Genomic DNA, 8,919 nt, shown 5'->3' on the forward strand with positions numbered 1-8,919 from the left:
CAAGAAACAAATGTACCAGGAAAACAGGGAGGGTGGCTTTTAAAGACAAAAAAAATCAGCAAAAATTAAATAATATCAATACTCCTATTTTTAAATAAAGTTTTTAACCTAATTAAGATGTAAGTAATCCACAATAAGTAATAGGAATACCAACTGTATCTACACAAGTACATCCCTTCCCTGTACCTCAACATCTTTGTAACCAGCATGTATGGGAAAAAATGTGATGATAAGGTTGATTTTGTAAGTGTTCCAACGTTTCTCAAATATAAAATTTACCCTTCCCATGTTCAGCTTTGCGGGTAAGTTATGTTGATAAATTCTCACTTAATAGAAATTTTAGGCTGAAAGCTGTTCTTATAGCAAATTGCTGCATCTGACCATGACACTGAACAGACACCCAATGAGGGCTGAACTCTGAGCTATGCAGAGCATGGGGGCTTTACTGGGCACCTGGAACAAAGTGCCTGGCTGCGTCCCAAATCTGGCAAATTTAGGATGGGGCAAATCATAAGTTTTTGGAGCCTAGGGACATACAGTTCATCTCATTACTGTAGCAGAGTAGAGGGAGCATTACACTTGTCCCCAATCCACATTAGAATGTTTAACGTTAGAATGTTAAATTATAATGAATTCCCCCAAAGGATAGAAAAAAATAATCAGCACTTCATCTGAGTGACTCAAGCTCCCGATTTGCTAATGTGAACATTTCCCTATATGGAAACGTCCAAATAATAACCTCAAGCCTCTTTAAAGATGAAGACACAAAGCAATTAACAAGAGTTTTTATTATTTTCTGGTTTCATAGAATTTCTCAGTTTCCTGGTGAGGGATAGCAGAGTAATAACCATGGAATCCCTTTGACCCACGTCCATTTGAAACTACAGGTTATAAATCTTATGTCAGGCTGTGAAGATTTTGCCATCTGTTCTAATCACTCATAAAAGAATTTAAAAATGCAATTATATAATAAGATCATTACCTTAATGAATAGTTCAATATAAAAAGATAAAATCCTGGTTTACAAAATTTTACTTCAACAAAATATAATTTGAAATGTAATCTCAACTTTCTAACTTTCATAATTTCTGTACATTTGTTAGAGCTTTTATTTGTGAATCAGGTTTTGATTTAGTAAGCAGAAGAAAAATTAGGCTTTAAGATACTTAAAAAAAAACACAACAAAAAATATTTCCATTACATACTCCAAGCTCTTCTTAGGCTGCTCCAGCTATTGATCTGATCAAGTTTGGAACACAGCAACCCAGCCCAGAAGGCCCTTCGGCGGGTACTCTACAGAGACTGAGCTCAACACCATGAGGTACACGGGTTCTCTGAAGAGAACATCTCTGGGTAGAAAAGGAAATGTCTTCCTTTCCCCCAAAGAAGTCTTTTCTTCTTTAGTCACTCCCCAGAGAAACTTCTGAGAGGGGTAATCTACTGGGACCCACTGCCAGAAACACGGTGTTGAGGATTCTGAAGGCTCATCTTAGCTTGAAGGCAGGAATAGAGTGATTCAATATTCCTTTCCCTCTTGGTCATCAAATGCCAAGAATTTGCCAAATATAAGCTCTACCCATTCCATCATTTCTGATCTTTTTCCAGAACATATTTTTTTGTCCTTTGATGACTTAACCATCAGAGTTGACACATTTGCACGCTGGCTGCTAAAGTCACTTATGAAAGAAATTTGTCACACTCTTAGTCCTTATTCTAGAAGTTTACTGTGGGGTTCGTACAAAGGGAAGAAACTCCTCAGTAACTGATATTAGCTTAAAAAGTGGAATAAAACCTAATAATAGCTCTTAATTGGGACAAATATCATTAAATTTGAGAAATTCCATCAACTGTTTGAAGAAAAGAAGGGAAAAATGCCTGATATTCACATATGTATCTCTATCCTCATAATTCTTTTTAAAAAAGGCATTATCCTCATTTTACATTTAAGCAGTGGAGCAACATGCTGAATAAATAATTCTTTAAGATCTAGAATCTAAAATATGAACAAAGTCTGTCAGTCCCCAAAATTGCAGGTGGTTGAGGGAGTCATATCCAAGATTTGGTGAATATTTTTGGCAGTCCTGTAGCACAAGGAAGCTGGTTACTTGAATCCAAGCCTCAGTGGTACACGTTTCATAGGACTCCTTTTATTTCTCAGATGAGCTAAATACCTTCTCCTTTTCGCCTTCTTCCTCTTGCTTCTCTCTCTCTCTTTTTTTAATACTAAATGCTTCTATGATTATAATTTTTTTTTTTTTGTAGTTTTTGGCCAGGGCTGGGTTTGAACCCGCCACCTCTCGTATATGGGGCAGGCGCCCTACTCCTTGAGCCACAGCAAGCACCTTTCCTCTCACTTTTCACCTGGCTAATTCCTACTCATTCTTTACAACTCAGCTAGCATGGCCCTTCCTCCAGAAACTCATTTCCAAGTGTCCAAGAACGTGCTCCTATAGAATCCAGTAATTATTCCTCATCACGGTTGTGATAATTACCCTTCTGTGCATTCTTCACTATACTATAAACTCCCTGGGCGCAAGCCTCTGTCTTTTTTACCTTGTATCTTCAATGTTTAGCACAATGCCTTGCCCATAGTAGGCCCTCAATATTTGTTGAAGGTGTTGCAATTAAGAAAGCAGGTAAGGCAGTGCTTTAATCTCAGCATCTCACTCTGCAAAATTGGTTCCAAAGTTTCCAACCCTGATAATATAGTGGTTAATGATTCCTAAAAACTCAAATGAAGGCGGCTGTTTAGTTAATAATTTAATACGTGATCCAAGCCTTTTTCCAGTATTTAAGGCTTTGTGGAGTCTTGTAGTTATTTGGAAGAAGGCAAGTATTAATCAGGTTCATTGAACCCTAGGAGAATTTATTGCTATCAAGAGTCCTTTAACACTATGAGATCTAAGTAGGACTGCTGCCTACCTAACTCTAAAGTGAAAAGTGGAGAGCTTTCTTTTTCTAGTCTCATATTTTAGTTTCCTCTGTGTCACCTTCCTATTATGAAGAGCTGGGAGAAAGTGTTGTAATCAGTGTAATTGGACTGCAAATTCACTTGTGATTATGTCCAATATTCGTCAAAACCATAATGCATGTTGTTTCTAAGTGATATGATCTCTCTCATAAGCCCCCATGTACTAGGGAGTAATATAATTCCATTTCCCCTATCACCCAGTCTAATCAGTGAAGCCATCCTTTATTAAGAATCACTTATTATTTAGGTAAATATGTATGTTCTATCTCACTCTTACCCTTTCTCTTACTTATACACACTACTTGCTCCCTGTTAACATCTGGGTTCACAACAGCTGTTAAATGAACTAGGAAATGAATGACCCTATCCCTTGGTGACCTCCAGACCCTTGCAGGAATGACTAGTCTGCCACACATATTAAATGTCATTGACCTGGCCCCTATGTGGCCATTCTGCCGGCATACACTGCTTGTATTTATAGCTACAAATTTGTGAGTTTTTCCTTTCTTTTTTTTTTAACTTAATTTTTATTAAATCATAACTGATACATTTATGGGGTACAGTGTGATGATCTGAAATACAATGTGGAATGCTTAAATCAAACTTATTAACATAACCATGACCTCACTTACTTATTTTTTGTTGTAAGACATTTATAATATACTCTCAGTTGTTTTGGAATGTACCCTTGCATTGTGCACATTAGGTGAGATCCGACTAAATACCCTCCTTCCACTCACCCTCCTCCCCTCCTTCCCTCCCTTCTCCCTCCCCTCCCTTCCTTCTTGCCAGACAATATTTGTGTTTTATCATTCATATAAATGTGTAAGTGATTATATATTGGTTTCATAACAGTATTGAGTATGTTGGATACTTTTTTCCATGCTTGAGATACTTTACTAAGAAGAACATGTTCCAGCTCCATCCAGGTAAACATAAAAGATATAAAGGCTCCATCTTTTTTATGGCTGCATAGTATTCCATGGTGTACATATACCACAATTCGTTAATCAATTCATTGGTTGATGGGCATTTGGGTTGCTTCAATGACTTGGCAATTGTAAATTGGGCAATAATACACATTCTGGTACAAATGTCTTTGTTTTAAAATTATTTTTATTCATCTGAGTAGATACCAAGTAATGGGATTGCAGGTCAACTTTTAGTTCCTTGAGAAGTCTCCATACTTCTTTACAAAAAGTCTGTATGAGTTTGCAGTCCCACCAGCAGTGTAGAAGTGTTTGTTCCCTTCTTTCCACATCCACACCAACATCTCTGGTTTGGGGATTTTGTGATGTGGGCTAATCTTACTAGAGTTAGGTAATATCTCAAAGTGGTTTTGATTTGCATTTCTCTGATAATTAAGGATGATGAGCATTTTTTTATGTGTTTATAGGCCATGTGCCTGTCATCTTCAGGGAAGTTTCTGTTCAAGTCTCTTGCACACAAAAAATGGGGCTATTTGTTCTTTTCTCATTGATTTATTTGAGTTCTCTGTAGATTCTAGTTATGAGACCTTTGCCGGAATCATAACCTGCAAAAATCTTCCCCATTATGAAGTCTATCCATTTGCTTTACTTATAGTGCCCTTAGCTGTGCAGAAGAATTTTAGCTTGATCAGATCCCAATAATATATTTTTGGTGTTCCTTCAATTGCTGGGGGTCCTTCTCATAAAATATTTTCCCAGGCAATATCTTCAAGTGTTTACTCTGCACTCTCTTTTAGTACTTTTATAGTTTCGTGTCTTAAATTTAAATCTTTTATCCAGTAAGAATCAATTTGTTTTTGCAGTTTTTGGCTGGGGCTGGGCTTGAACCCACCACCTCTGACATATAGGGCCGGTGCCCTACCCCTTCGAGCCACAGGCACTGCCGAAGAATCAATTTTTGTTAGTGGTGGAAGGTGAGGATCCCTTCAGTCTTCTACAGGTCACCAGCCAGTTCTCCCAGCACCATTTGTTAAATAGGGAATCTTTTCCCCAATGTATGTTTTGGTTAGGCTTATCAAAGATCAAATGATGATATGTGCCTGGGTTCCTCTCTAGATGCTCTATTCTGTTCCATATATCTAACTCTCATTTTATGCTGTTTTGATCACTATAAATTTGTAGCATAACCTGAAGTCTGATAACGTGATGTCTCCTAACTTGTTTTTATTTCTAAGTAATGTACTGGCTATTTGAGGTTTTTTCTGATTCCATATAAAACAAAGTCCTATTTTTTCAAGATCTTGAAAGTATAACACTGGTGCTGTGACAGGGATTGAATTAAATCTGTAGATTGCTTTGTGTAGTATGGACATTTTAACAATGTTGATTCTTCCCAGCCATAAATATGATACGTTTTTCCATTTGTTTACATCTTCAGCTATTTCTTTTCTCAGGGTTTTTGAAAATATAGTCAAGGACTCTATTCCTTTTATAGTAGTGCCAAAGAAGATGAAATACCTGTGAATTTACCTAACAAAGGACATGAAAGATCTCTATAATGAGATTTTTCTTTCTTGACTTGGCCAGGGACTGGTGGAATATCACTGCTGACTCTGTTTATTAACCACCTCTCTAGCTTCTATAGTAAACTTGATGCATTATCATCTGCCCTATATACATATGCCAGACACACCTTGTTCTATCCTGATAACATTCCTGAATCTCCATGCCTTGGCCTCCTGCTTCCCTAAATGTTGCCCTCTCCCTAGCTATGGAGAAGTCAAATTTTAAAAGCATCATTAAGCCAGAGTCCACATCCCCAGCCATCCCCTTTATCAGGCCCTTACTGTGAGACACTATCCACCTTCCCCAATTATCCCAGGGCCAAATACTGGACGACCAGGTACAGCTACTAAGCCCTAGAGCCTGCTGAAATTATTCCAACCAGCCAATCCTAAGCCTATGTGCCTCTCCTTGCCTGTGCCTTTCTAGGGAAACCACAGTAAAGGCTCTTTTCCAAAGCTGGCGCTTCCCCATGTATCCCCCTCCCATAGCCTGGCCTGCCCCCTCCCCTTGGGAACTCTAACAAACTATCTTTTCAATGACAATTGTCTCCAATATTCTATTAACACGCTGCATTTTGGAACACTCAGCTTCCTCCCTCTTGGCTTTGAATGGCTACAGCCCATTCTAAGCTTCTGATGCAGCCTCCATGTGGGCCCCAGGTTGGAATGCTCCATCCTCAGCTTCTGCTGTGGGGCCACATTGACCCTGCAATGGAGTGAAGTTGCCCACAGCAGGATTTCTGACTCTTGAGTCAATACCTATGCAAGATAAGAATTGAGACAGGCTCAGAAGTCAAACAGGTACTCTGTGTGACCTCGCCACTCCATGGGGCTTCCATAAGTTAGACCTCAGTACCCTTTGTGGGGTCCCAAGCAAGGTGAAACCATCACCTCTAGTTTTGGTACTTGTTCAATTTTTTGGAAAAGATTACCTCTGCTCTGGATCAAAGCCTGAATCAAGGAATTGTCTGCACGGTCTTAGCTTCTTTCTATGTCTCCTTGATCTTTGTAACCACTCCTGGGGCCAACAGAGGAAGCCTTTCACACTTGCTCTTCACCACTATCCTAAATAACTCTGTGTTCAAGTTCTTGATATGTTAATAAGAGATCAAAATAAAGAAGCTTAATTATGTTTTCTTCCCCTCTTCTGTTAATGTCTAGCTCTACCATCCATGATACTGCCCTTCCTACCATGGTAGGTAACCTCATGGCTTAGACTAAAAATGGAAAGGATCAAGAAGAAAATAATTTAAGTAGAAAATTTAAATTAAGGATTTTAATATTTTCAAATTTATTATTCCTTTTGGACCACCTGTGATTACCAACTTCTATCTTAACTCAGACGTAAGTGCCCTGAAATGTAGATCCCTCTCATTTTTCCCTCAAAAAAAACCAAAAAACCCAAGAAACAAGTATCTCTCCCCCACCAAAAAAATGAAACTCCTTCCCCATGTCTGGTATAAAACGTCAACAAGACAAATGCCCCAAGTGACAAAGAACTTATACATCAATTAAGTGACAGTGGAAAATATTTTGTAAGAAAGGAGCACAGGACATTACTGAGTGGTTCTGTTTACTATGTACAAATGCAAGACGCGTGACTAATGTTACGTAATCCTAGAGCAGCTTCAATTTAGGACCGAATTTGTAGAGAAAGCCAAGGAAACTCCCTTCATTCTGACTCATACCAGCCTCAGAAATAACATTAATATTTTCTCCCATATTACAGTTGAGCCATTGTAATAGTTATAGACGATACTCTCAAATGTGATAGCCATCATTTGAAAAAGATTTCTTAATTTTCTGACAATCTAAGATACTCTTAAACTCCTCCCAAATATATTCAGATCTGTTCTGATAGCTTTTTCACACATTACCATCCAGTTATCACTTTCACATTTTTTCTGCTGAGAATTGCCTAGGAAAAAAAGATTAGCCAGACTATAGGTGTGAAAACATAGTAAATGTGAGAAAAGTGAGATTTAGTATCAAATTCAAGCACTGAAGTTCTTCTCCCTCCATTCTGTGAGTGTGTCTGCGTGTGCATGTACAACTGTGCCCCCCCACACATGGGAGTCCCTATGTGTGGGTTCTTATTCTTATTTAAGATGCAAGGAAAAATAACAAGTTGCCCAATTTAAAGAAAAAGGGAGGTCTGCAATGAGAGGTTAATTTGTATATGCAGAGCTAGAAATGTGGCTGTGAAATACCACAAAATGTTAACAGGGCACGTGATGGGAGTTGGTTGCAGCCTGTGTTTCTCTTGCTTCTATTTTCTGAATTTTCTGTCATATTCTACTAAAACATGCATTTTATTTATTTATTTTTTAAGAGACAGAGTCTCACTCTGTCACCCTCAGTAGAGTGTTGTGGCATCACAACTCACAGCAACCTCCAGCTATTGAGCTTAGGTGATTCTCTTGCCTCAGCCTCCCAAGTAGCTTGGACTACAGGCATTCACCACACCACCTGGCTATTTTTTTGTTGCAGTTTGGTAGGGGCCAGGATCGAACCTGCTACCCTCAGTATATGAGGCTGATGCCCTACTCACTGAGCCACAGGCACTGCCCAAAACATGCATTTTAAAAAAAAACCCAAAACTACTTGGAGAAGTTTCAGAATGAAATTTCCCACTGAGATTTTCAGATACTGGTTTAGATCATTTATGAGGTGAGTACAGGGAAAGTGACAAAGTTAAAGCTGCATCAGTGTTTTAGGATTAGGTCCTAAAAGCAGGACATGGAATTTTATTCATACCAAAGAATAGTACAGAAGCTGTTGTGGAGATTCTTGAAAGTAGAGATCCCAGTTTTCAGATCTCAGTGTATCTCAAATCAGTGTTTTTTAAAACTTCGGGTTTGAAATGTATGAGGGGTCATAAAATCAGGTTAAAGGATGAAGACTAGCTTTGTCTAAATGAATAAAAGAAAATATCAAATACTAGAACACAGCCCTTTTAATAAGGGTGTTGTTTTATATAAAAAAAAGTACATGCATGTGTATATATATAAATACATGTAAATACACGCATATATGCAAACATATTCTCTTATCTTATTTCAGAGGTTGAAAACTCAATTCCTTTCCTTACTGTGGTTTTCATATATCTTTCAAAAAAGTTTGTAAAATGCTCTCCATCATAAGATCTTATCTATAACAAAGGTAGCAGACACACACACACACACACACACACACGTCTGCAACTAACTACCTCCTTAAATTTTCTCTGGAAAAGACCATTTTAGTTAACAAAGCACTTCATTACACCATTTACTTAAAGAAAGATGAGCTTCGGGAAAGTCAGAAATAAGGAGAATAAAATTGCTCTGCATAACAAAAGAAGCCTTTTGGAGTTCCCAGGTCCCAACCCCAAATGGAAAGAGAGGGTTCAAAGGGGAAAGAGATAGTAGCAAGCAGAGAGGATCTATGGAGAGAAGCTACCCAGAGAAAACTT

The sequence above is a fragment of the Otolemur garnettii genome, unplaced genomic scaffold (assembly GCF_000181295.1).
Source record: "Otolemur garnettii isolate 467f Iridium unplaced genomic scaffold, OtoGar3 scaffold00132, whole genome shotgun sequence".
Lineage (NCBI taxonomy): Eukaryota > Metazoa > Chordata > Mammalia > Primates > Galagidae > Otolemur > Otolemur garnettii.